Consider the following 26,532-nt stretch of genomic DNA (forward strand, 5'->3'; position numbering starts at 1 on the left):
TCTGTCCAGTCTTGAGAGGACTCTTTTCTGGTGTCTCTGAACTTAATCCTGTTTTGTCAGTGGTTAAGCCAAATCCATCCAAGAGTGCATCCTTAATACTGTGTAATTGTTAGCTTCACTTTCTCTAACAGTAAGGAGCCTATCCCTACCCTTTCCAGTGAAAGATAGCCACAAAATAGCAGCCCACTGCCTTTGAGGGACCAACTGTAGCATACAGGCCCTCTCAAGTGCAGCAAACCACTTGTTGATGTCATCCCCCTCCTTGTAAGGGGGACTATCTTGTGCAGATTCCTGGAATCATGCTCTCTAACAGGATTACTATCAGGAATACTGCTGCTGCCACCATGGGGTCCTAACCCCAACCTCTGTCTTTCCTTCTCAATGTCTAGGGATTCCCTATCTAAGGCCAGCTGCTGCTGTTTATGCTTCAGTCTGGTCTCTTCAACCCTCAACGTTTTGAGTTCCCTTTCTAACAAGTTATCCTCAGGGTGGGTGGTTTGGGAATGCTTTGACACAGATGACAAATTGGAAACTTTAGAGGGGGACCTGTCCCTAACTGTCTGGACCCTGGTAACCTGGCCTCTAGGAATAAAGGATGCCCTACGGTGATGGGAACCTCTATTACTACCAGCATTACTAGGTGCCCTGCTAGGGGGCAGACCCTTATCAGAACCCTCCCCAGCTTCCTCAAGGGGTTCCTCTGAATCAGTCTGGGAAGCTTCTACTAACCTCTCAATGGATGGGCCAGACTGGTTCTGGTCATCCACCATAAGCATGTTAAACAGAAACTCTTTTGTAGGGTTCTTTCCTATAACTAAACCTCTATCTAAGCAGAGACTCCTTAAGCTCTTGTAGTTCAAAATGTCATAAGTAGCATTGACAGTTTTGGGAGCAGAACCTACCACAGACATGATAGCAAAAGGTTTAGAGATAGTGAGAAGAGACAAAAAGTTTCAGAACTTTTTAAAGCACAGAGAAAAAACTTTTTCTAACTTTTAGAAATTTTTTAGAGGTTTTTTAGGAAACTTTTCAGAACTTTGCACAAAGTTTTAGTGAAGAAAAGCAAACTTTTTGGTTATGTGTACATACACTGAACTGTTTGGTATATGATTCTCTTATGAAAAGTACAAAATGACAAAGTGGTAAAAGTAGTTACAAGTACTTATCCCACCGCTGCATGACCAATGTAGGAGGCTGGCCTGGCTTGTAGTGGGTACCAAAGGTACTTACACCTTGTGCCAGGTCCAATTATCCCTTATTAGTAGAATAGTGGTGTTTCTAGCAGCTTAGGCTGATAGAAGGTAGCTATGGCAAAGCAGCTTAGGCTGAACTAGGAGACATGCAAAGCTCCTACTATACCACTTATATCATATGCACAATATCATAAGAAAACACAATACACAGAGTTACTAAAAATAAAGGCACTTTATTTTTATGACAATATGCCAAAAGTATCTCAGTGAGTACCCTCCGTAAGAAGGTAAGTAATATACACAAGTTATATGTACACAAACCCAAAATAGGTAAGTAAGAGTCAGAAAGTAATGCAAACAGTGTAGAATTACAATAGGTTGCAATAGGCAAGCATAGGTATAGGGACAACACAAACCATATACTCCAAAAGTGGAATGCGAATAACGATTGGACCCCAGACCTATGGGAGCTTGTAGAGGGTTGCTGGGACTGTAAGAAAACAGTCAGGGTGTCCAAGATACCCCACCCCAAGACCCTGAAAATTAGGAGTAAAGTGCACCTACTACCCCCAGAGAGCACAATAGTCGTGATGGGGGATTCTGCAAGAACAACAAACACCAGCAGTGCACTGACAACAGATTTCCAGACCTGAGGACCTGCAAGGCAAGGGGACCAAGTCCAATAGTCGCGACAGTGTCCAGGGGGGGCAGGAGCCCAGGAAACCCTTGATGAAGGTGCAAGGAAGCTGCCTCCGGTTGGAAGAAGCTTGGAGTTCTGCAAGAAAGAAGAGGACTAGGGACTTCTCCTTTAGAAGACAGATTTCCCACGTCATAATGAAGCTTGCAGAGGTGTTCCCATGCAGAAATACTGCAAACAAGCCTTGCTAGCTGCAAGGGTTGCAGTAGAGATTTTTGGGTGCTGCTGAGGACCAGGAAGGACCAGGATGTCGCCTTTTGGAGGAGGAGACAGAGGGGGTGCTCAGCAACTCAGAGAGCCCTCACAGAAGCAGGCAGCACCCGCAGAAGTACCCCAACAAACACTTAGAAGATTAGTGAACCGGAGTCCATGCGAAGTTACAAAGGAGGGTCCCACAACGTCGGAGGCCAACTCAGAGGGTTATGCACTGCAGGACGGAGTGCTGGGGACCCAGGCTAGGCTGTGCATGAAGGAAATCCTGGAAGAGTGCCCAGGAGCTGGAGCAGCTGCAAATCACGCAGTACACAGCTTTGCAGTCTAGCGTGGGGAGGCAAGGACTGAAGAGTCACTGGACTGTGGGAGTCACTTGGACAGAGTTGATGTGTTCCAGGGACCACGCTCGTCAGGATGAGAGGGGACCCAGAGGACCAGTGATGCAGTCTTTTGGTGCCTGCGTTAGCAGGAGGAAGATTCAGTCGACCCACTGGAGATTTCTTCAGAGCTTCTGGTGCAGAGTGAAGGCAGGCTACCCCCAGAGCATGCACCACCTGGAAACAGTCGAGAAAGCCGGCAGGATTAGGCGCTACAATGTTACTGGTAGTCATCTTGCTTCTTTGTTGTGGTTTTGCAGGCATCCTGGAGCAGTCAGCGGTCGATCCTTGGTAGAAGGTGAAGAGGGAGATGCAGAGAAACTTCCCAAAGCAGAGGCCCTAAATAGCCAGAAAAGGAGGTTTGGCTACCATGTTAGGAGGATTGGCTACCAAGAGAGGTAAGAGCCTATCAGAAGGAGCCTCTGACGTCACCTGCTGGCACTGGCCACTCAGAGCAGTCCAGTGTGCCCCCAACACCTCTGTTTTCAAGATGGCAGAGGTCTGGGACACAATGGAGGAGCTCTGGGCACCTCCCCTGGAAGGTACTGGTCAGGGGAGTGGTCACTCCCCTTTCCTTTGTCCAGTTTCGCGCCAGAGCAGGGCTGGGGGATCCCTGAACTGGTGTAGACTGGCTTATGCAGAGATGGGCACCATCTGTGCCCATCAAAGCATTTCCAGAGGCTGGGGGAGGCTAATCCTCCCCAGCCCTTCACACCTATTTCCAAAGGGAGAGGGTGTAACACCCTCTCTCAGAGGAAATCCTTTGTTCTGCCTTCCTGGGCCAGGGCTGCCTGGACCCTAGGAGGGCAGAAACCTGTCTGAGGGGTTGGCAGCAGCAGCAGCTGCAGTGGGGACCCCGGAAAGGCAGTTTGGCAGTACCCGGGTTCTGTGCTAGAGACCCGTGGGATCATGGAATTGTCGGGGGGACAATTCCATGATCTTAGACATGTTACATGGCCATGTTCGGAGTTACCATTGTGACGCTATACATAGGTAGTGACCTATGTATAGTGCACGTGTGTAATGGTGTCCCCGCACTCATAAAGTCTGGGGAATTTGCCCTGAACGATGTGGGGGCACCTTGGCTAGTGCCAGGGTGCCCACACACTAAGGCCCTCATTCCAACCCTGGCGGTCTCTGACGCCAGGGCGGAGGGCAGCAGAAGCACCGCCAACAGGCTGGCGGTGCTTCCTGGGCTATTCTGACGCCGCGGTCAGAAAAGGGGAACCGGCGGTTTCCCGCCGGTTTTCCCCTGGCCCAGGGAATCCTCCATGGCGGCGCTGCTTGCAGCGCCACCATGGGGATTCCGACCCCCTTCCCGCCAGCCTGTTTCTGGCGGTTTTCACCGCCAGAACCAGGATGGCGGGAACGGGTGTTGTGGGGCCCCTGGGGGCCCCTGCACTGCCCATGCCACTGGCATGGGCAGTGCAGGGGCCCCCTAACAGAGCCCCATACAGATTAAAATCGCGACGGGTGCCACTGCACCCGTCGCACCCCTGCAACTCCGCCGGCTCCATTCGGAGCCGGCTTCCTCGTTGCAGGGGCTTTCCCGCTGGGCCGGCGGGCGGCCTTTTGGCGGTCGCCCGCCGGCCCAGCGGGAAAGTTGGAATGGCCGCAGTGGTCTTTTGACCGCGGGGCGGTCATTCGGCGGTAACCGCATGGCGGGCGGCGAGCGCTGCCCGCCGCGGTCAGAATGACCGCCTAAGTAACTTTGCACCCAACCTTTACCAGGTGAAGGTTAGACATATCGGTGACTTATAAGTTACTTATGTGCAGTGGTAAATGGCTGTGAAATAATGTGGACGTTATTTCACCCAGGCTGCAGTGGCAGGCCTGTGTAAGAATTGTCAGAGCTCCCTATGGGTGGCAAAAGAAATGCTGCAGCCCATAGGGATCTCCTGGAACCCCATTACCCTGGGTACCTCAGTACCATATACAAGGGAATTATATGGGTGTACCAGTATGCCAATGTGAATTGGTAAATTTAGTCACTAGTCTGCAGTGACAAATTTGGAAAGCAGAGAGAGCATAACCACTGAGGTTCTGGTTAGCAGAGCCTCAGTGAGACAGTTAGTCATCACAAAGGGAACACATTCAGGGCACATACTATGAGCACTAGGGCTAAAAAGACTAAAACAACATATATACAGTGAAATATGGGGGTACCATGCCAGGCAAGATGGTACTTTCCTACAGTGGGGAGACAAATGAAAATGAGGAAAAGTAATTGATCTTTATGAGATTGTGTTGGACTATGTTGGGTCTCATCTGATGGGAGAGAACCTGTATTGGAAATGGTTTAGAAGTGAAAAGCTTTATTTTGTCCATAGTAGTTGGGCTCTAGAGTTTTCTTACTCTTACCTGTACTTCCATGGATGTGATTCGTATTGTCACAGTTAATGTTCGGGCTTGAATGATTGGCTATGAGAAACACTTGATAGGCACCATGGGATACAGACTTCTGGCCTACACTACACAGAGGAATGCCATGACGGGGTACCCCTATTAGCCAGAGCCAGCTTCTGTGATATCAAAATGAGCACCTCAGACTGACTGTGCAGATGGAGTTTAGCTGAATGTCAAGTAGTGAATTCAGATTTACCCTCTGCTTAATGTATGGGTCCAATGTTAATGAAGCAGCACTTATTGATGATATGTCTCTAAAAATAACATCCTGGCCTGCACCCATAATCCTGTGTGGAGACATTAACTGCTGTGTGGGATTGGTCCAACCCTCCATGGCAGGATACTGTGGGAGGAAAGCTAAGGTTTATCTTGCCCTAAAACAACTTATGAATGTGCATGGGCTGACTGATGTATGGGCGGCCTTAGAGAGCTAGGATTCTGGATTTATGCTTTATTCTTTCCCCACAAAAAGTATGTACCTGGATTATTTGTTGCCCTGAGGGAACCTTGTAAACCAGGTTGTGACCACAGAGTATCCAAGAGTTTTTTCCGACCACAACCTTCTGATCATGGACCATCCTGCCTGACTGAGTGGATTAGTAAAGCCAGCCTTTACCAGCGCGTTGAAACAAATGAAATGCATGTCAGAAAGGGGCTATGAATAGATGAGGGGCACATTTACTGGGCGGTAGTGAGGGAATCCGAGAAGGTGGTCATGGAGTGGGGGGGGGCAAAAAACACTGTTGAACAGGGCGCCACCAGCGCCAAAGCCCACCCTGCTCTCTTGCCATCCTGGCCAAGGTGCAAGTCATCTCTTAAAACAGAAGAATTCCCTATCTGGGCTTGATGTATGTGGACATAGAGATGAATATTAGTGACAACACTACATGTGTGTAGATAAAAGACGAGCCTACGCCACAGGATGGAGACTTCAGCATGAATCAACAGCTCTGCAGTAAACAGGGTTTAAAGTGGGACCTGATGAGAGTTTGGCTTGAAAGCCCCTTGCTCCGGCAACCAGTCCTAACATTACTTCTTCTGATTTTTTTTTACTCTCCCTCGTTTGTTCCAGCTTAACTAGACAGAACAAGGTATCAGTGTGGTGATAGATTGTCAGTTTAAATAAATAATAAATCCAGGGTTTGTAAAGCACAACAAATCACCGGTGCCTGATTTAGAGTTCGCCGGATAGGTTACTCTGTCACAAACGTGATGGATATCCTGTCCACCATATTACTATTCCCAAAGGATATAATGGGATTGTAATACGCATCAGGCTGTCTGTTGTATTTGTGACAGAGTGACCCCATCCGCCAAACTGTAAATCAGGCCCTAACTAATTTGCCCAGAATCACAGGATGCGGAGCAGGAGCCAAGACTTGTTACTGATTCCTCCGAAGACGTCAACTCTGAACATAACACCTAGGGGGTCAATACGACCCCGGTGGTCGGCGTTTATATGGCGGTAAGTACCACCAACAGGCTGGCGGTATGTAGCGCATATTATGAAATTGGCAGGTTGGCTGAAGCCAACCCGCCAATGTACCACTCCGACCGCCACGGCGGCCGTCACTGTTCTGCCTGCGGGATTATGACCCCGCCTACCACCATGGTTTCCATGGCGTTTGTAATGCCACGAAAACCATGGCGGTAGGCCATGTGAGTGACAGGGAATTCCTTACCTGTCACTGATAAGGGTCCGCCCCCCCCCTTCCTCTCCAGGTACCCCCGACCTCTCCAAAGAAATCCGGCTGTGGTCGTAATATGGCAGATGGCTGGTAGCTGCGGCAATGGTCTTTTGGCGGCCGTCACCGCGGCGGTAGGCGGTTTTTACCACTAATGTTAAATGAGGGCCCAAATCCTCTCCCAGTTTAGATGTGCCCACAAGGCAGTACTGGAGTTAGATCTGGGGGGCAGTCCCACTCATGGTTCCTCCATGGACCTTGACATGCACAGGTGGAGCCCTGCTCCACTGAGTACCAACAGGCGCAACATCGAGGGAACCCAGGCCATATTTATGAGCAATTGGTGCAGGGCAGTGCCGCAAGCCTTCTTAATGCACTGCCCTACGCCAATGAGAAAGGGCAGGAATGCACTGTATTTCTGAAATACGGTGCACTCCTGTCCTTTCCCTCTGTGCTGGTGAACAATTGGCTGACTAGCACCAATGCAGACATGCTTGCACCATGGTGCTGCTTGTGTGCAGGATTGCTTTTGTGCAGGGAGGGGCACCTTCCTGCACAAAAAAAATCAAGGCATTTTCCTCTTTCCACATGGAAAGAGGAAAAATCGAGGAGAAATAACAATAGTTCTCCTTGTTACACCACCGATGGGGAGCTGTAAGGTTTTGGTGGTGCCCAGATTTACGTCATTAGGTAAATCTGGGGCAACGCCAAAATCCATGAGCGTTGCGTGGGAAAAATCATGCAACGCCCATGGAATGCCTCCCTGGTGCAGAGTAATGCAACGCAGCGACTTGCGCTGTTTTCTCTCACTCCATATCTATGAGGTCATTCAAAGCCACGCAAAGTGTCTTGCGTGGCCTCATAGATATGGGTGAGAGTCTATATATGCCCCCCAGTCTCTGCCTCCAAGATCGAGGTCAGCTGACAGTCAGGCCTCTTAAGAGCCAAGACCAGGGATCCCCCACAAACAACTGCCCCAGTTTAGATCTGCCTCACCAAGGACACTTACAGGTGTGAAGCACAAGGAAGCCGAGAAGATTCGCTCATCTGCGAACTATCCTCTGAGCAACTCAGTAAGGATGAGGTGTAACAGAATAAAGTGTGAAAGATACTGGAGCCATCCCACCGGCACTGCCGGCTCGCTGTTCTAGGGCGATAGGGAAATCTGCTGCCCAAGATCAAACAGTGCCCATCTCTTCTACAGGTGAGTCATGATCAAGAGGACACAAGCTGCAGAAACATTTCTAAAGAAAATCATGAAAGGAAGGAACAGTGATGGTCCATAAGATGTGGGGCAAAGAGAACACAAAGATGAGGAGAATGAATGAGCTCCAGGGGAAAGCAAAATGACCCCAAGGGGACGATTTAATGATTTGCCCCGAGAAGGAGACAGGAATGATGGGGGAGCGCAGAACACAAAGGCTGAACAAAGGCACAAGTATAAAATGCTTCCATGTGTGCGACAAAAGGTAATTCCACCAATAACAGCTGAACCAAAGCAGGTGTCTCCAACCTTTTCTGTAGCGAGAGTCACTTCTGATCAGTGAAAATCACAGAGAGCTACTGAAGGCTAAACAGCTCGTGCATTATTAGCAGACACCCGACGCCCAGCTTTCTTGACTTTAAGCCTAATGGCCATGAAGCCAGATAATATGGTTTGAATAAAATACTCTAACTAGGGGCGCTATGGCAGGGCAGCCGTGTCAGTGGGAGTGTGGTCTTTGGGGATGTATGAACATGTGTGAGTATGAATGAAACATATGTGCATGGGGAACAGAGCTCGTGCCGTGCCGTGTACTTGTGACACAGGACATACCTTTCGCCATATATGGCACAGTTGTATGTATAACAGAAACATACAGACATGTTTTTAAATGGGAGAAATGTAAAGTGCAAAAATGTTCTTAATGTGGAAATTTTTTCAGCATTTTAAATTCCTCTCATTTAAAAAATATCAAAACGGGTCTTTTATTCACAAGCAGAAGCGTTTCACCTTAGCACATCAGATTATATATACGCATTGAGAAGTATTTTTTTTAAAATGATAGATTCAAAAATGGATTTAGGAGCACTCACCCCTCACTCACGCAACAGCGAGACTAGTGAACTAAGGTGCAAGCCAGTTGTTATGTGGACTCTTTGGGCAGCCTGGGTTCCTATTATACATGAACACCATTAGCATTTTTGAAACCAAACACAGGACAAAGTTTTGTATGGCGCACATACTAAAGTTGTGTATTTTAAGGCCCTCTGATATGTGATAATGACGAAAAAGGAGGGAATTAAAAATAAAACAATTGACTAGAAAAACACATTTTGGTTAAGTGGGGAACCTGGGATTAATCCTAGGTTTTCTGGTTTCACATTGTGCAGTTCACTCACTAAATGTGTATGCTTTGCTTCCCCTACACCCTCCTTACCAACAACACCCCATTCCCCCGACACCACCTCCTCAAGCCCCTGACTGCTGGCATTAATGTGTCCCACTGTCACATCTTAGACCAAAGATTTTCGCCCCTGGAAAACATTTAGGCAGTCATTACAACCCTGATGGTCGGTGTTAAAGCGGCGGCAAAACCGCCAACAGGCCGGCAGAAAAAAATGGAATTACAACTGTGGCGGAAACCGCCAACATAGACAGCCACTTTAACACTCCGACCACCACAGCGGTACAAACAAACACCGCGGCGGTAACCGCCAACAGACAGGCGGAGGACAATGTACCGCCCATACTATTACAACCCACTAATCCGCCACCTTTTCCGGGGGGGATTCACCGCTAACAAAAACACGGCGGAAACAGGACTTCGTAGGGAAAACGCTCACCTCTACACAACCCACGAGGAATCAGGACGCCATGGAAACAGAACTCCAGATTCTGCCAGCCTTTATCTTCCTGCTCCTCTACCAGGAGCACGAACGCCGGTGGCGACGACAACGGTGAGTACTGCACCTACGACACAGGGGATGGGGGAGGGAAAAAACAGTGACACACACACGCAACAACCCCACCCCCACCCTCACCCACTACAACACACACGCTAATACATATTGATACATAACAGTTACACCCCCCAACCACCCCTGGAAGAATGCAAGGACAAAAGGAAATGAGTCGAATAATTGTGATATATTCAATTACATACATCCAAAATATTTACAAATACATTCATCTGTACTATATACAATTATATACACCAAGAACACAAATCCAAAGGATTCCACCATCATAGTCCGTGGATCACTGGGCCCAAAAGGCATGGGCGAGGCCCACACTCAATACCTGATCAAAACGGAGAGAACACTGCAGGGGCATCAAATAGAAATAAAACAGGCACCTCAGGGGGAAAGGTGGGCACCTCAGCCAGATGAGTGCACAACGCCAGATTCACGAGGGGGCTCCATGCCCACAGTTCAATCCTGGGGAGTGCAAAGCCACAGTCTCACAAGTCTCTACAGTGGGTGGGTTGCCCACTGTTCAATCCTGGGGAGTGCAAAGCCACAGTCTCACAAGTCTCTACAGTGGGTGGTTTGCCCACTGTTCAGTCCTAGGGAGTGCAAAGCCATAGTCTCACAAGTTTCTACAGTGGGTGGGTTGCCCACTGTTCAATCCTGGGGAGTGCAAAACCACAGTCTCACAAGTCTCTACAGTGGGTGGGTTGCCCACTGTTCAATCCTGGGTAGTGCAAAGCCACAGTCTCTCAAGTCTCTACAGTGGGTGGGTTGCCCACTGTTCAATCCCGGGGAGTGCAAAGCCACAGTCTCTCAAGTGGATAACAGTCTCCACTGGTTTCTGGAGGGGGCCTTGTGCCCAGAGTGCTTCATCCGTCCAAGGACAGAGGTAGTGGATGTTTTTCTCCACTGGTTCTGGAGGGGGCCTTGTGCCCAGTGCTTCATCCTGCCAAGGACAGAGGTAGTGGATGTCTTTCTCCACTGGTTCTGGAGGGGGCCTTGTGCCCAGAGTGCTTCATCCTGCCAAGGACAGAGGTAGTGGATGTATCTCTCCACTGGTTCTGGAGGGGGCCTTGTGCCCAGAGTGCTTCATCCTGCCCCTGGTGGACTCAGTAGCGTCAGAATCATTGGCGCTGACTGGCCTGTGGGGCTACTTGCGGTGTCCTGGGCAGCGGTTCAGCTGGTGGCGGTCTTGTCCCGGCCTGCGGGGCTGCTGGTGGCGGTGTCCTGGGCAGCGGTTCAGCTAGTGGCCGTCTTGTCTGAGGCAGCAGGGCTGCTGGCGGTCGCTTCCTGGCCAGCGGGGCTGCTGCTGGTGGTCGCTTCCTGGGCAGTGGGGCTGCTGCTGGCGGTCCTGTCTGTGGCAGCGGGGCTGCTGGCGGTCGCCTCCTGGGCAGCGGGGCTGCTGCTGGCGGTCCTGTCTGTGGCAGCGGGGCTGCTGGCGGTCGCCTCCTGGGCAGCGGGGCTGCTGCTGGTGGTCCTGTATGTGGCAGCGGGGCTGCTGGCAGTCACTTCCTGGGCAGCGGGGCTGCTGCTGGCGGTCTTCTCCTGGGCAGTGTGGCGGCTGCTGGCAGTCCTGTCTGTGGCAGCGGGGCTGCTGGCGGTCACCTCCCGGGCAGCAGGGCTGCTGCTGGCGGTCCTGTCTGTGGCAGCGGGGCTGCTGGCGGTTGCTTCCTGGGCAGCGGGGCTGCTGCTGGCAGTCCTGTATGTGGCAGCAAGGCTGCTGGCAGTCGCTTCCTGGGCAGTGTGGCTACTGGCGGTCTTGTCCGCCGTGCTGATCTTCCCAGACTTGCCGGTTTTACTGTGCCCCTTTCCCACCTTGGATGATGTCGCAGCTGTCTCCACACTCCCAACTGTAGCCCTGGGTGCAGCTTTGGTGGCTTGTTTCTTTCCCGTCTCCCGCCGGGCACTGTCCAACTTTTTATGCTTGACAGGTGGGGGACTGTCCGTGCTGTGGCTCCTTGCCACACTGCCTGCCCTGCTGCCTGGTGCACTCCATAATCCAGTGACTACTGGCACCACTGGTCCTGCCGATGTTGTGGCTGAGGTGCTAGGTTGGGACCTGGAGAGTCGGGCCTTAGGAGACTGACGGGGTGGGGGAGGTGAGGGAAAGAGGTCAAGGCTGGCCAGGAAAAATTTCTTAGGAACACTGGGACGGGTAGCTGGAGGGGTTTGGGAGTGGAGGAAGAGGTTGTGGTTGTAGGAGGTGTACGTTTGGTGACTTTGGGTGAAGGTGCATGGGCTGGAGGCTGTTGTGAGGTGGATGGCTGTTGGGTGGGTGTGTGGCTGCGTTTGTGTACCTTGGGAGGTGGCCTCACAGACACACTGGGAGAGGACACAGGGGATGTGTGAATGGTAGTGGGGGTGGTGACTGCACGTGAGCGGGGTGTGGTGGTGGGTGTGCTGGTGATGGTCGTAGTGGCTGAGGATGTAGTGCATGCAGGTGTGAGTGGAGATGAGACGGGGAGGGAGGAGGGAGATGAGGAGGAGGGTGATACAGTGGAGGCAGTGGATGTTGGTGTGTCTGCATGTGTCTGATGCTTGCGTGAGTGCCTGTGGGATGTGTGGTGCTTATGTTTGCCAGAGCTTCCCTTGTGTGTTGAGGTGTGTGCATGCTGGTCTGATGGTGTGCTTGGGATAGGCTGAGGTACAGGGGTGTGGGTCTGGGTGGAGGAAGATGGAGGGGGGAGGCTAGAGACAGGGACAATGGCTGCCATCAGTGCTGAGACCAGAGTCTGAAAAGCTTGCTGAAGGGCTACCTGACCAGAGTGAATGCCCTCCAGGTATGCATTCGTCTGTTGCAACTGCCTCTCTACACCCTGGATGGCATTCAAAATGGTAGACGGCCCAACAGTGAGGGACTTGAGGAGGTCAATGGCTTCCTCACTGAGGGCAGCAGGGGTGACAGGGGCAGGGGCTGAGGTGCCTGGGGCGAAGGTAATGCCCAACCTCCTGGGTGAGCGGGCACGGGGCAAAGGCTGAGGGGCTGCTGGGAGGGCGGTGCTGGTAGGGGGGTGGCGGCTGTACCTGTAGATGCGGGGGCATAGATGGGGATGCCACCGCAAGGGAGCTCCCATCAGAGGAGGAGTCCGTCTCGCTGGTGTCAGCTCCTGTCCCCGCCGTGGAGCTCCCCTCGCCCTCCGTCCCACTGGTGAATTTGGAGTCCGTAGTGTCGCCCTCCAGGGCCATGTGGGATGCAGCTCCCTCCTGCTCCGGTGCCACTGCTCCTCCGCCTGATGATGCTAATGCACACAAGTACAGGGAGACCACAAAAAGGGGGGGGGGTGGAGACAGAAAAAAGACATGTTGAGTGCATGCAATACCGCTGCCGTTGGCGGACACGATAGACACAGAAGCCCCCTGCACTACGCCGCGCACTTGGGGTCCACTGGGACAGGGCTTACAAGGCTATGGCCGATTTCTGCACACATGGATGTCACAGGAGCCTGACTAGGTGTAGTTGGCACTGTACACAGGTGGGGTGGGGTGCCACAGGGCCTGCCTCAAGAAGGGAACTTAACTAGCAAACTCGCCCTGGCCTAGGGGAACCCACAGCCCACATCCCCCACCCAGACACCTAAAACGTGCGCTGAATCAGCAGAATGAGAGTGTACTCACCCCTTGTGGCTGCTGTGATGCCCTCAAGCGCCCATCCAAGTCCGGATACGGCACCACCAGGATCCTGAACATCAGGGGGGTCATGGTGCGACGGGCACCCCTCCCACGTTGGGAGGCCATCCCCAGCTGGGCCTCCGCCGTCTTCTTGCTCCAGCGGCGAATGTCCTCCCATCTTTTCCGGCAGTGGGTGCTCCGTCTGTGGTAGACCCCCAGGGTCCGGACTTCCTTGGCGATGGCACGCCAGATCTCCTTCCTCTGGTGGGCGCTGACCTACAGGAATTGTACAGGTAAAAAAGAGTAGTAATTACCAACTGCACCGTCACAGTCATTGGCCCGCATCCCTACCCTTGCCATGACGCACATGCACTCACCGTTGTTTCATGCACGCATCTTTCATCCACCCCACTCCACACAGGCATTGCCCATACAGCATGCTCACAGTGTACTTACCTGTTTGTCTGGAGGACCGTAGAGTAGCGTGTACTGGGGGAGGACCCCATCCACGAGTTTCTCCAACTCCTCCGAAGTGAAGGCAGGGGCCCTTTCCCCAGACACACGAGCCATTGTCTCTTCCAGACTGAGGTCACAGCAGCACTTGCAGTGTAGGTCCTCTCCTGTCGAAGATCAGGTATTGAGTGATTGAACAGAGAGAAAATGGCGGTCACGTCCACGGCGGTGCGTACAGTCACCGCCGGCGTACATCGTCATTGGCTCCTGGGACCCATAGGGTTCAATGTTAACCAATGCAGAATTGCACCGCGGTCTTCGACCGTCTACCGCAACGGTGTACAACGCCAGCGCAGTTACCTCATATCCCCTTGTCCCACCTTACAGGTCAGGCAGCCGCCATTTCAGGGGCCCACATGGCTTTATTTTTGACTGCGTCACACATACCTAGGCCTTGCCTAAACACTCATACTGGCAAATTTCGATTTATGAATATTTTCAGAGTAAGCTGTGTTTACGTACCTCAGAGTTGGTTGACTCTCTGCTCGCTGTTTTCCTCCATAGGCACCGTCCGCTGGGGCATGTGAGGAGATGGTGGCATCCTCCGGTGTACAGACCGCTGGTGGACCTATCGACAATGGAGGAAAGACATGTGATCATCACCTACAGGCTTGATCATGCCTCAACCCAGGAACTGTGTGCCCAGTTGGAGCCAGACCTGTTTCAGCTATCCGCCATCCCACAGGAATCCCCCCTCAAGTGCAGGTGCTGTCAGTACTCCATTTCCTATCAAGTGGGTCTTTTCAAACAACAGTGGCCATAGCATCAGGGATGTCCCAGCCTATGTTTTCCAACGTGTTGTTCAGAGTGTTGTCTGCCCTGTTGAAACACATGCGGAGCTACATCGTTTTCCCTCAGGTGGAGGATTTGCCTACAGTGAAAGGTGACTTCTATGCTCTGGGACATATCCCCAACATCATAGGTGCAATTGATGGGACACATGTGGCCTTGGTCCCCCCACGCAGGAGTGAACAGGTGTACAGAAATCGGAAGAGTTACCATTCGATGAATGTGCAGATGGTGTGTTTGGCCGACCAGTACATCTCCCATGTTAATGCAAAATTCCCTGGCTCAGTGCATGACGCTTACATCCTGCGGAATAGCAGCATCCCTTATGTGATGGGGCAACTACAGAGGCACCGTGTGTGGCTATTAGGTGAACACCTGGACCCAAATCAGTGGGAATAGTTGTCTGTGGATGTCCCTATGAGTCAGTGTGTGTCTAACAGTTGTCCCTCGCCATTTGCAGGTGACTCAGGTTACCCCAACCTGTCATGGCTACTGACCCCAGTGAGGAATCCCAGGACAAGGGCAGAGGAACGCTGCAATGAGGACCATGGGTGAACTAGGAGGATTATAGAACAGACCTTCGGCCTCCTGAAGGCCAAGTTCCGGTGCCTCCATATGACAGGTGGTTCCCTATTCTACTCACCAAAGAAGGTGTGCCAGATCATCGTGGCCTGCTGTATGCTTCACAACTTGGCTTTGCGACGACAGGTGCCTTTTCTGCAGGAGGATGGTCCAGATGGATGTGTTGTGGCAGCTGTGGAGCCTGTGGACAGTGAAGACGAGGAAGCAGAAGAAGAGGACATCGACAACAGGAACACGGTTATCCTGCAATACTTCCAGTGACACACAGGTAAGAAGACAAACCTGCCTGCTACATCTAATTAAAATCTACTACCTCTCTACTGTCTGTCATTTTCACCCAGTGTATAGTCACTGAGTTGTCACTTTCCCTTACGATTTCACAGATGTGGGTCCCAATGTGTGACATCTGCTTTGTTTCCTCATGGACTAGAGCTGTGTGACATAGGTATGTTGACATTACATTTGAAAGAGCATTTTGGCACTGTAATTGCTAATACACTATTTCGAAATCACAGACAGACTCCAAATTGTTTTGTGCTTTAAGGGAGTTTATTTAAGTGCTCAATATTGGAGGGGGTTGTAAAATGGTCAGGGGTGATGGTGGAGGAATGTCCATGGCAGAGTCCAGTCTATTAGTCTCACAGGTGCATTGTCCAAAGGGGCATAGGAAGTGGAGCTGGAGCAGTTTAAGGATGGACAGGGTGACAAGGTGAGACAAATGGATGACAATCAGGGTGGTTTCATTTCTTGGCGGGGGTCTTGGCATCGTTCTCTGTCTTTGTCCTGGATCTCAGGGACCGCTTGCGGGGTGGTTCTCCATCTGTAGGGGGTGGGGTGCTGGTGTGGTGGTCCTGTGGCGGTGCCTCCTGTCCACTAGCGCCGGCAGAGGTGGTGGGCAGTTCATCGTCCAGGCTAGTGTCAGGGGCCCCTTGTTGTGCCACAGTGTCCCTCCTGGTGTTGACGAGTTCCTTCAGCACCCCTACAATGGTGCCCAGGGTGGAATTGATGGATTTGAGTTCCTCCCTGAAGCCCAAATACTGTTTCTCCTGCAGCCGCTGGGTCTCCTGAAACTTGGCCAGTACTGTTGCCATCGTCTCCTGGGAGTGGTGGTAGGCTCCCATGATGTTAGAGAAGGCCTTGTGGAGAGTGGGTTCCCTGGGCCTGTCCTCCCCCTGTCGCATAGCAGCCCTCCCAGTTCCCCTGTGTTCCTGGGCCTCTGTCCCCTGAACCGTGTGCCCACTGCCCCTGCCCCCAGGTCCCTGGTGTTGTTGGGGTGGTGGGTTAGCTTGGGTTCCCTGTAGTGGTGGACACACTGCTGATTGACGTGTCCTGGGGACAGAAGTATGGGCCCGCTGGGTGGGTGCTGTGCTGGTGTTTCCAGAGGGGGGAAGCTCTGTAGTGGCCTGTGCCAGTGTGAGGGGAACCGACTGTCCCCGATGTCCCAGATGGGCCGGGCTGGTCATCTAGATCCAGTTGGACAGAGCTGCTGTCATCTCTGTGGGCCTCTTCTGTGGGTGGAGTGGACATGTGTGGACCCTCCTGTCTGATGACGTTGGGTAGGGGTCCTGCAGGGGGGTAAAAGCATTATTATTGCTTCTGTGTGTGCCATGGTGTGCAATGGGTGGGTGACCGTGTACCCCAGTGCTTGCATTCCTGTGTAGGACCTTGTGTGATGATGGGTTAGGGGGTATGTGCAGTGGCCATGCTTTGGTGATGGGTGTCCATGCTTTGGTGTTACATGCAGGGCTTGGTGTTGGGATGTGTGGTTTGTGATATTGGGACATGTGTGAGGAGTAGGAGTGATGGGGTGAGAGCGAGGGTGGGGATATGTGATGGCATGCAGGTAGGGTGGGTGAAGTAACAGTAAAGATTTGCCTTACCAGAGTCCATTCCTCCAGCTACTCCTGCGAGGCCCTCAGGATGCAGAATAGCCAAGACCTGCTCCTCCCATGTTGTTAGTTGTCGGGGAGGAGGTGTGGGTGTCTCGCCAGTCCTCTGTACCGGGATGTGGTGTCTTGAGACCACGGAACGCACCTTCCCCCGTAGGTCATTCCACCTCTTCCTGATGTCATCCCTATTTCTTGGGTGCTGTCCCACTGCATTGACCCTGTCCACGATTCTTCGCCAAAGCTCCATCTTCCTAGCTATGGAGGTGTGCTGCACCTGTGATCCGAATAGCTGTGGCTCTACCCGGATGATTTCCTCCACCATGACCCTGAGCTCCTCCTCAGAGAACCTGGGGTGTCTTTGCCGTGCCATGGGGTGGTGTGGTTGATGTGTTGGGTGGTGTGTGTTGTGATGTGTGGGGTGATATTTAGTGGTGTGTGGTGTGAGGTGCGTGGATGTTATGTGGGTGATGGTGTTGAGTGCCTGTGGATGCTGGTTTGTAGATGGTGGTGTCTCTCTCTGGCCTTCTTTCAAAAAATGGTAGCAAGGGTTTGTGGGTGATGTGGGTGTATGTTTTATATTGTATTGGGTGTGTGGGAGTGGTGTGTGTATGTGTATCAGGTGTGTGTATTTGGAATTGTCCAATGTGGTTGTGTTTTGTAAATCTGTGTGTATTTTGAGCGCGGCAGTGTGTGCCGCCAATGGAATACCGCGGTTGAAAGACCGCCGCCTGGATTCGTGGGTCATGATAGTGTGGGCATATTCCTGTCAGCGTGACGGTGGAGGATTTCTTATCGCCAGTTTATCACTGACCTTTGGTGTGGCGGACTTGTGTGGGTGTCTAGATATTGGCGGATTCCGGGCTTTGGGTCAAAATGACCGCGGCCGAATTCCGCGGCCGTGGCGGTGTGTTGGCGGTCTTCTGCACGGCGGTAAGCAGCTTTTACCACCAATGTTGTAATGATCCCCTTAGTGAGTACCTGTGGGTTGGGGAGACCTCAACCAAAGGGTCTGGTGCACCCTACAAACTCCTCCCCTAGCCACTCTCTTCTAGAAGTAAATGAGAAACAGCTCATTGCAGACTCCACTGTGTCTGCAGGCTGTTGGTGATTTGTATCATGTTTTTAATTCATCACTGCTATCCTGTTTTATGTTTTGCGTGCAAATGTCTCAAGTCTGTTGCTAAATAAAAGCGACGTCATCACCCCTACATGCAGCGTCGAGGCGCTGCATAACGTTTCTGTGAGGTTTCACCACATTCCAAAGTGCAACAACTTCTGAGAAGGCAAAGAGAGCACCACAGATCACACCAGGGACAGCAACGCAAGAAACAAAAAGCTATCCTACTACCAAGATTTCCACACCCTGAGCAGCTACACCATAGGGAGGAAAAGAGGTGTTTTTATTATTGCACGGACAGCATCACTGTAGAGAGCTGTGGAGAGTGGTATTCAGAACCAGAAAACATCTACACTGAGAGCTACAAAGAACTGTTCACCACTAGACAACATCTACATAGAGAGCTTGAGAGAACTGTTCATAACCAGACAACATCTACATAGAGACCTACGGAGAACTGTTCCCCACCAGATAGCATCTACATAGAGACCTATGGAGAACTGTTCACCACCAGACATCTACATAGAGAACTACAGAGAGAACTTTTCATCACCAGACATCTACATAGAAACCTACAGAGAACTTTTCCCCACCAGACAACATCTATATAGAGAACTACAGAGAACTGTTCACTTCCAGAGAACATCTGCATAAAGAGCTACGGAGATCTGTTCACCACCAGAAAACATCTACATAGATAAATACAGAGAACTGTTCACCATTAGACATCTAAATAGAAAGCTACGAAGAACTGTTCATCTCAGGACAACATCTACATAGAGAGCTTGAGAGAACTGTTCACCACCAGAAAACATCTACACGAGAGCTACAAAAAACTGTTCACCACCAGACAACATCTACATAGAGAGCTTGAGAGAACTGTTCATAACCAGACAACATCTACATAGAGACCTACGGAGAACTGTTCACCACCAGACAACATCTACATAGAGACCTACGGAGAACTGTTCACCACCAGACATCTAAATAGAGAACTACAGAGAGAACTGTTCACCACCAAACATCTACATAGAAACCTACAGAGAACTTTTCACTACCAGCCAACATCTACGCAGAGCCCTACAGAGAACTGTTCACCACCAGACATCTAAAAGAGAACTACAGAGAGAACTGTTCTCCACCAGATATCTACATAGAAAGCTACAGAGAACTTTTCACTACCAGTCAACATCTACGCAGAGTCCTACAGAGAATTGCTCACCACCAGACATCTACATAGAGAACTACAGAGAGAACTGTTCACCACCAGACATCTACATCGAAACCTACAGAGAACTTTTCACTACCAGTCAACATCCACGCAGAGCCCTACAGAGAACTGTTCACCACCAGACATCTACAAAGAGAGCTGCAGAGAGAACTGTTCACCACCAGACATCTGTAAAGAGAACTACAGAGAGAACTGTTCACCACCAGACATCTACATAGAAACCTACAGAGAAAACTGTTCACCACCAGACATCTACACAGAAGCCTACAGAGAACTTTTCACTACCAGTCAACATCAACGCAGAGCCTTACAGAAAACTGTGCACCACCAGACTTCTACAAAGAGAGCTACAGAGAGAACTGATCACCACCAGACATCTACAAAGAGAACTACAGAGAGAACTGTTCACCACCAGACATCTACATAGAAACCTACAGAGAGAACTTTTCACCACCAGGCAGCATCCAAATAGAGACCTACAGAGAACTGTTCACCACCAGACAACATCTGCATAGAGACATACAGAGAACTGTTCACCACCAGACAACATCTACATAGAGACATACGGAAAACTCTTCACCACCAGACATTGTCTACATAGATACCTACAGAGAAGCAGTTCACCACCAGACAACATCTCCACAGAGACCTACAGAGAGAACTGTTTAGCACCAGACAATGTCTACATAGAGAGCTACACAGAGAATTGTTCACCACCAGACAACATCTTCATAGAGATCTACAGAGAGAACTGTTCACCACTAGACAACATCTACATAGAGAGCTACAGAGACCTGATCACCACCAGACAACATCTACATAGAGAGCTAGAGAGAGAACTATTCAGCAGCAGAAAACATCTATATAGACAGCTAGAGAGAGAACTGTTCACCACGGACAACATCTACATAGAGACATACAGAAAACTGTTCACCACCAGACAACATCTACATAGAGACATACGGAGAACTCTTCACCACCAGACATTGTCTACATAGATACCTACAGAGAAACAGTTCACCACCAGACAACATCTCCACAGAGACCTACAGAGAGAACTGTTTAGCATCAGACAACGTCTACATAGAGAGCTAGAGAGAGAATTGTTCACCACCAGACATGTAAATAGAGAGTTTGAGAAACCTGTTCACCACCAGACAACATCTAAATAGAGAGCTTGAAAGAACTGTTCACCACCAAACAACATCTACATAGAGAGTTATGGAGAACTGTACACCACCAGACAACATTTACATATAGAGCTACAGAGAACTGTTCACCAACAGACAACACCTACACAGAGATCTACAGAGAGAACTGTTCACCACCAGACAACGTCTACATAGAGAGCTACGGAGAACTGTACACCACCAGACAACATTTACATATAGAGCTACAGAGAACTGTTCACCAGCAGACAACACCTACATAGAGCTCTACAGAGAGAACTGTTCACCACCAAACAACATATAAATAGAGAGCTTGAGAGAACTGTTCACCACCACACAACATCTACATAGAGAGCTACGGAGAACTGCACACCACCAGACAACATTTACATATAGAGCTACAGAGAACTGTTCACCAACAGACAACACCTACATAGAGATCTAACAGAGAACTGTTCACCACCAGACGTCTACATAGAGAGCTACAGAGAGAACTGTTCACCACCAGACAACATCTACATCTAGAGCTACAGAGAACTGTTCACCACCAGACAACATCTACATAGAGAGCTATGGAGAAAACTGTTCACCACCACACAACAGCTACATAGAGAGATACGCAGAACTGTACACCACCAGACAACAATTTCATAGAGACCTACATAGAAATGTTCACCACCAGACAACATCTACATAAAGAGCTGCAGAGAACTGTTCAACAACAGACAACATCTACATAGATACCTACAGAGAGAACAGTTCACCACCAGACAACATCTCCACATAGAGCTACAGAGAACTGTTCACCAACAGACAACACCTACATAGAGATCATCAGAGAGAACTGTTCACCACCAGACAACGTCTACATAGAGAGCTACAGAGAGAACTGTTCACCACCAGACAACATCTACAACTAGAGCTACAGAGAACTGTTCACCAACAGACAACACCTACATAGAGAGCTACAGAGAACTGTACACCACCAGACAACATTTACATATAGAGCTACAGAGAACTGTTCACCACCAGACAACGTCTACATAGAGAGCTTGAGAGAACTGTTCACCACCAGACAACATTTACATTTAGAGCTACAGAGAACTGTTCACCAACAGACAACACCTACATAGAGATCTACACAGAGAACTGTTCACCACCAGACGTCTACATAGAGAGCTACAGAGAGAACTGTTCACCACCAGACAACATCTACATCTAGAGCTACAGAGAACTGATCACCACCAGACAACATCTACATAGAGAGCTATGGAGAAAACTGTTCACCACCACACAACATCTACATAGAGCGATACGGAGAACTGTACACCACCAGACAACAATTTCATAGAGACCTACATAGAAATGTTCACCACCAGACAACATCTACATAAAGAGCTACAGAGAACTGTTCAACAACAGACAACATCTACATAGATACCTACAGAGAGAACAGTTCACCACCAGACAACATCTCCACATAGAGCTACAGAGGAGACTGTTAACCACTAGGCAACATCTACATAGAGAGCTAGGGAGAGAATTGTTTACCGCAAGACAACATCTACACAGAGACCTACAGAGAGAACTGTTTAGCACCGGACAACGTCTTCATAGAGACCTACAGAGAACTGTTTACCACCAGACAACATCTACATAGAGAGCTACAGAGACCTGTTCACCACCAGATAACATCTACATAGAGAGCTAGAGAGAGAACTATTCAGCAGCAGAAAACATCTACATAGACAGCTAGAGAGAGAACTGTTCACCACCGGACAACGTCTTCTTAGAGACCTACAGAGAACTGTTCACCACCAGACAACATCCATATAGAGAGCTAGAGAAAGAACTGTTCACCACCAGACAGCACCTACATAGAGACATACGGAGAACTCTTCACCACCAGACATTGTCTACATAGATACCTACAGAGAAACAGTTCACCACCAGACAACATCTCCACAGAGACCTACAGAGAAAACTGTTTAGCACCAGACAACGTCTACATAGAGAGCTAGAGAGAGAATTGTTCACCACCAGACAACATCTACATGGAGACGTACGGAGAACTCTTTGCCACCAGATAGCATCTACATAGATACCTACAGGGAAGCAGTTCACCACCAGACAACATCTCCACAGAGAGCTACAGAGGGAACTGTTCACTACCAGACAACATCTACAAAGAGACCTACAGAAAGAACTTTTCACCACCAGACAAGATCTACATAGAGACTTACGGGGTGAACTGTTCACCACCAGACAACATCTACATAGAGAACTACAGAGAGAACTGTTCACCACCAGACATCTACACAGAAACCTACAGAGAACTTTTCACTACCAGGCAGCATCTACATAGAGACCTACAGAGAACCGTTCACCACCAACCAACATCTACATAGATGCATACGGAGAACTGTTCACCACCAGACATCTACATAAAAGCTACGGAGAACTGTTCACCTCAGGACAACATCTACATATAGAGCTACGGAGAACTGTTCACCACAAGACAACATCTACATAGAGAGCTACAGAGAACTGTTCACCACCAGACAACATCTGCATAGAGAGCTACAGAGAACTGTTTACCACCAGACAACATCTACATAGAGAGCTAGAGAGAGAACTATTCAGCAGCAGAAAACATCTACATAGACAGCTAGAGAGAGAATTGTTCACCACCGGACAACGTCTTCATAGAGACCTACAGAGAACTGTTCACCACCAGACAACATCGATATAGAGAGCTAGAGAGAGAACTGTTCACCACCAGACAACATCTCCATGGAGACATACGGAGAACTCTTTGCCACCAGACAGCGTCTACATAGATAGCTACAGAGAAGCAGTTCACCACCAGACAACATCTCCACAGAGAGCTACAAAGGGAACTGTTCACTACCAGACAACATCTACAAAGAGACCTACAGAAAGAACTTTTCACCACAAGACAAGATCTACTTCGAGACTTACAGAGTGAACTGTTCACCACCAGACAATATCTACATAGAGACCTACAGAGAACTGTTCACCACCAGACAACATCTACATAGAGAGCTTGAGAGAGAACTGTTCAGCACCAGAAAATGTCTACATAGAGAGCTAGAAAGAGAATTGTTCATCTCCAGACAACATCTACACAGAGAACTATACAGAACTGTTCACCACCAGACATCTACATAGAGGCCCACAGAGAGAACTGTTCACCACTAGACAATGTCTACACGGATACCTAAAGAGAGAACAGTTCACCACCAGACAACATCTCCACAGCAGGAACTGTTCACCAACAGAGAACATGTACATGGAGACCTACAGGGAAAACTGTTCACCACCAGACAACGTTTACATAGAGAGCTAGAAAGAGAATTGATCACCATCAGACAACATCCACATAGATACCAACAGAGAAAACAGTTCACCATCAGACAACATCTCCACGTAGAGCTACAGAGAGAATTGTTCACCACCAGACAACATCTACATATAGACCTATAGAGAGAACTGTTCACCACAAGACAACGTCTACATAGAGTAGAGAGAGAACTGTTCACCACCAGACAACATCTACACAGAGACCTACAGAGAGAACTGTTCATCACCAGACAACTCTTGTGTGCCAGCTCTGTAGAGAGCTATGAAGAGAACTGTTCAGCACTCGGATACTGTCTCCGTAGAGAGCTGTAGAGAACTGTTGAGCACTCTGATACCATCTCCTTTGGGAGCTGTAGAGACAACTGTTCATCACTAGATACATCTCTATGGAGAGCTGAAGAGAAGTGTTCAATGCTCGGATACCATCTCGATAGAGAGCTGTAGAGAGAGCTGCTGAGCACTCGGATACCATCTCCATGGAGAGCTGTAGAGAATGGTTCAGCACTTTGATACCATCTCCATAGAGAGCTGTAGGGAGAACTGTTCAGCACTCAGATAGCATCTCCAAAGAGAGCTATGGAAAACTGTTCAGCACTTGGATACCATCGCTATAGAGAGCTGCTGAGAGAACTGTTCAGCACTCAGATAGCATCTCCAAAGGGAGCCCTGGAAAACTGTTCAGCACTTGGATACCATCGCTATAGAGAGCTGTTGAGAGAACTGTTCAGCACTCAGATACCTTTTCCATGGAGAGCTGTAGAGAGTACTGTTCACCACTCAGATACCATCTCCACAGAGAGCTGTACAGAGAACTATTCAGCACCCTGTTAGACTTGGCATCGTTGACGTGGCCTCCCCTAACCTTTTACCTCTGCTTCCCAGGTTGTTGATGTGTGCTGGACTCTGTTTTTGCTGTTTTTGATACTCTGGGCACTTTACCACTGCTAACCAGTGTTAAAGTGCAAGTGCTCCTATGTAAAATGTATGTGTAATTGGCTTTTCCATGATTGGCATATTTGATTTACTAGTACGTCTCTACTAAAGTGCATTAGAGGTGCCCAGGGCCTGTAAATCAAATGCTACTAGTGGGCCTGCAGCACTGGTTGTGCCACCCAAATTAGTAGCCCTGCAAACATGGCTCAGACCTGCCACTACAGTGTCTGTGTGTGCAGTTTTAAACTGCCAGTTCGACTTGGCAAGTGTACCCACTTGCAAGGCCTAATCCTTCCTTTTTTATACATGTTAGGCACCCCTAAGGTAGGCCCTTTGTAGTCCCATGGGCAGGGGGCAGTGTATGTTAAAGGTGTGACATGTGCTTATGTGTTTTACATGTGCTGACAATAAACTACTGCCAAATTCGTTTTTCACTGTTGCAAGACCTATCTCTCTCATAAGTTAACATGGGGGCTGCCTTTAAATATGATTAAAGCTCAAACTCCCTTTGGGAGCAGATAGACATGTGGAGTTTGGGGTCTCTGAACTCACAATTTAAAAATATATCTTTTAGTGAAGTTGGTTTTTAGATTGTGTGTTTGAAAATGGCACTTTCATAAATTAGCCATTTTCTTGCTTAAACCATTCTGTGACTCTGTTTGCACCTCTCTTTAGACAGTGACACAAAGGGGGCTGTGGTGTAGCCTGCATATACTGATGGGCCATCTGGGCTGAGGGGAGGGGAGGAGTGGTCACTTACACCAGAAAGGGCTGTGCCTGCCCTCACACAATGCAGTCTCCAACCCCCTGTTGTGTGTCTGGGGCCTGGCCTGTGCAAGGCATGATCTTGAAAGCAACAGAGACTTCTCTTTCAAATAGGCCCACTTCAAAAGCAGAAAGGGGTATAAGAAAACCCCTGGAAATCAGATTACTTCTGGAACCAAGAGGAACCTCTGCCAAGGAGAAGAGCTGGAAGCTGGAGGAGGAGTATTGCCCCTTTGCCTGTGACTGTGCTTTCCTGGGTTGGCCTGCAGTAGCTGCTTCTGCCTGAGAGAGGACAAAGACTGACTTTTGTGTAACTTCCCACTGGTGAAGAATCTACAAGGGCTTGAACTGAGCTTGCCTCCTGTTGGTGAAGTCTCAGGGACATCAAAGACTTCTCTCTGCCAGCACCGGGGCTTTCTGCTGAGAGTCCTGCATGCCAAGTGGTGCCCTTACGTGTCTCTGGGCCCTTGAAAGGTGCAGTTGGTGGAAAAGGACAGAAATTCACACAAAGACTGCCGTGCGGGGAAACTTTCGACACACCACCCGCCTCGCGGCTAAAAAACGTCACGCCACCCTCCTTGCGGCTAACATCAACGCTCGACCTGTATCACGGATGAAGATCGACGCAACGTGGCCGGAGAAAAGATGTGCAACACCCATAGCGGCTGCTGTTAACGATGTAAGCCCCCAGCGCGTTTTCTGGACACCGTGTGACCGGATTTCAACGCTACATCGCTGGGCACAGAAAATCAATGAAGAGCCTGCCCGGACCCAAATTGCTTGTCCGGATCGACGCATCGCTCTCTTGCAGGAGAGAAGAAACGATGCACGCCGACCAACCGGAGAAGAAACGACGCATGTTCTTTCTTGTGGGTGAGAAACCGTCGTATCGCTGGCCTTTTTCGATGTACACTCGCCCATGCGGCTTTATTTTGATGCCACCCAGGTACTTTTGTATCCTAACAACGTTCTCACTGTTTTCTAAAGGATTTAAAGACTCTTTTGATTTTTTTTTAATTGATAACTTG

The sequence above is a fragment of the Pleurodeles waltl genome, chromosome 3_1 (genome assembly GCF_031143425.1).
Source record: "Pleurodeles waltl isolate 20211129_DDA chromosome 3_1, aPleWal1.hap1.20221129, whole genome shotgun sequence".
In the NCBI taxonomy this organism is placed as follows: domain Eukaryota; kingdom Metazoa; phylum Chordata; class Amphibia; order Caudata; family Salamandridae; genus Pleurodeles; species Pleurodeles waltl.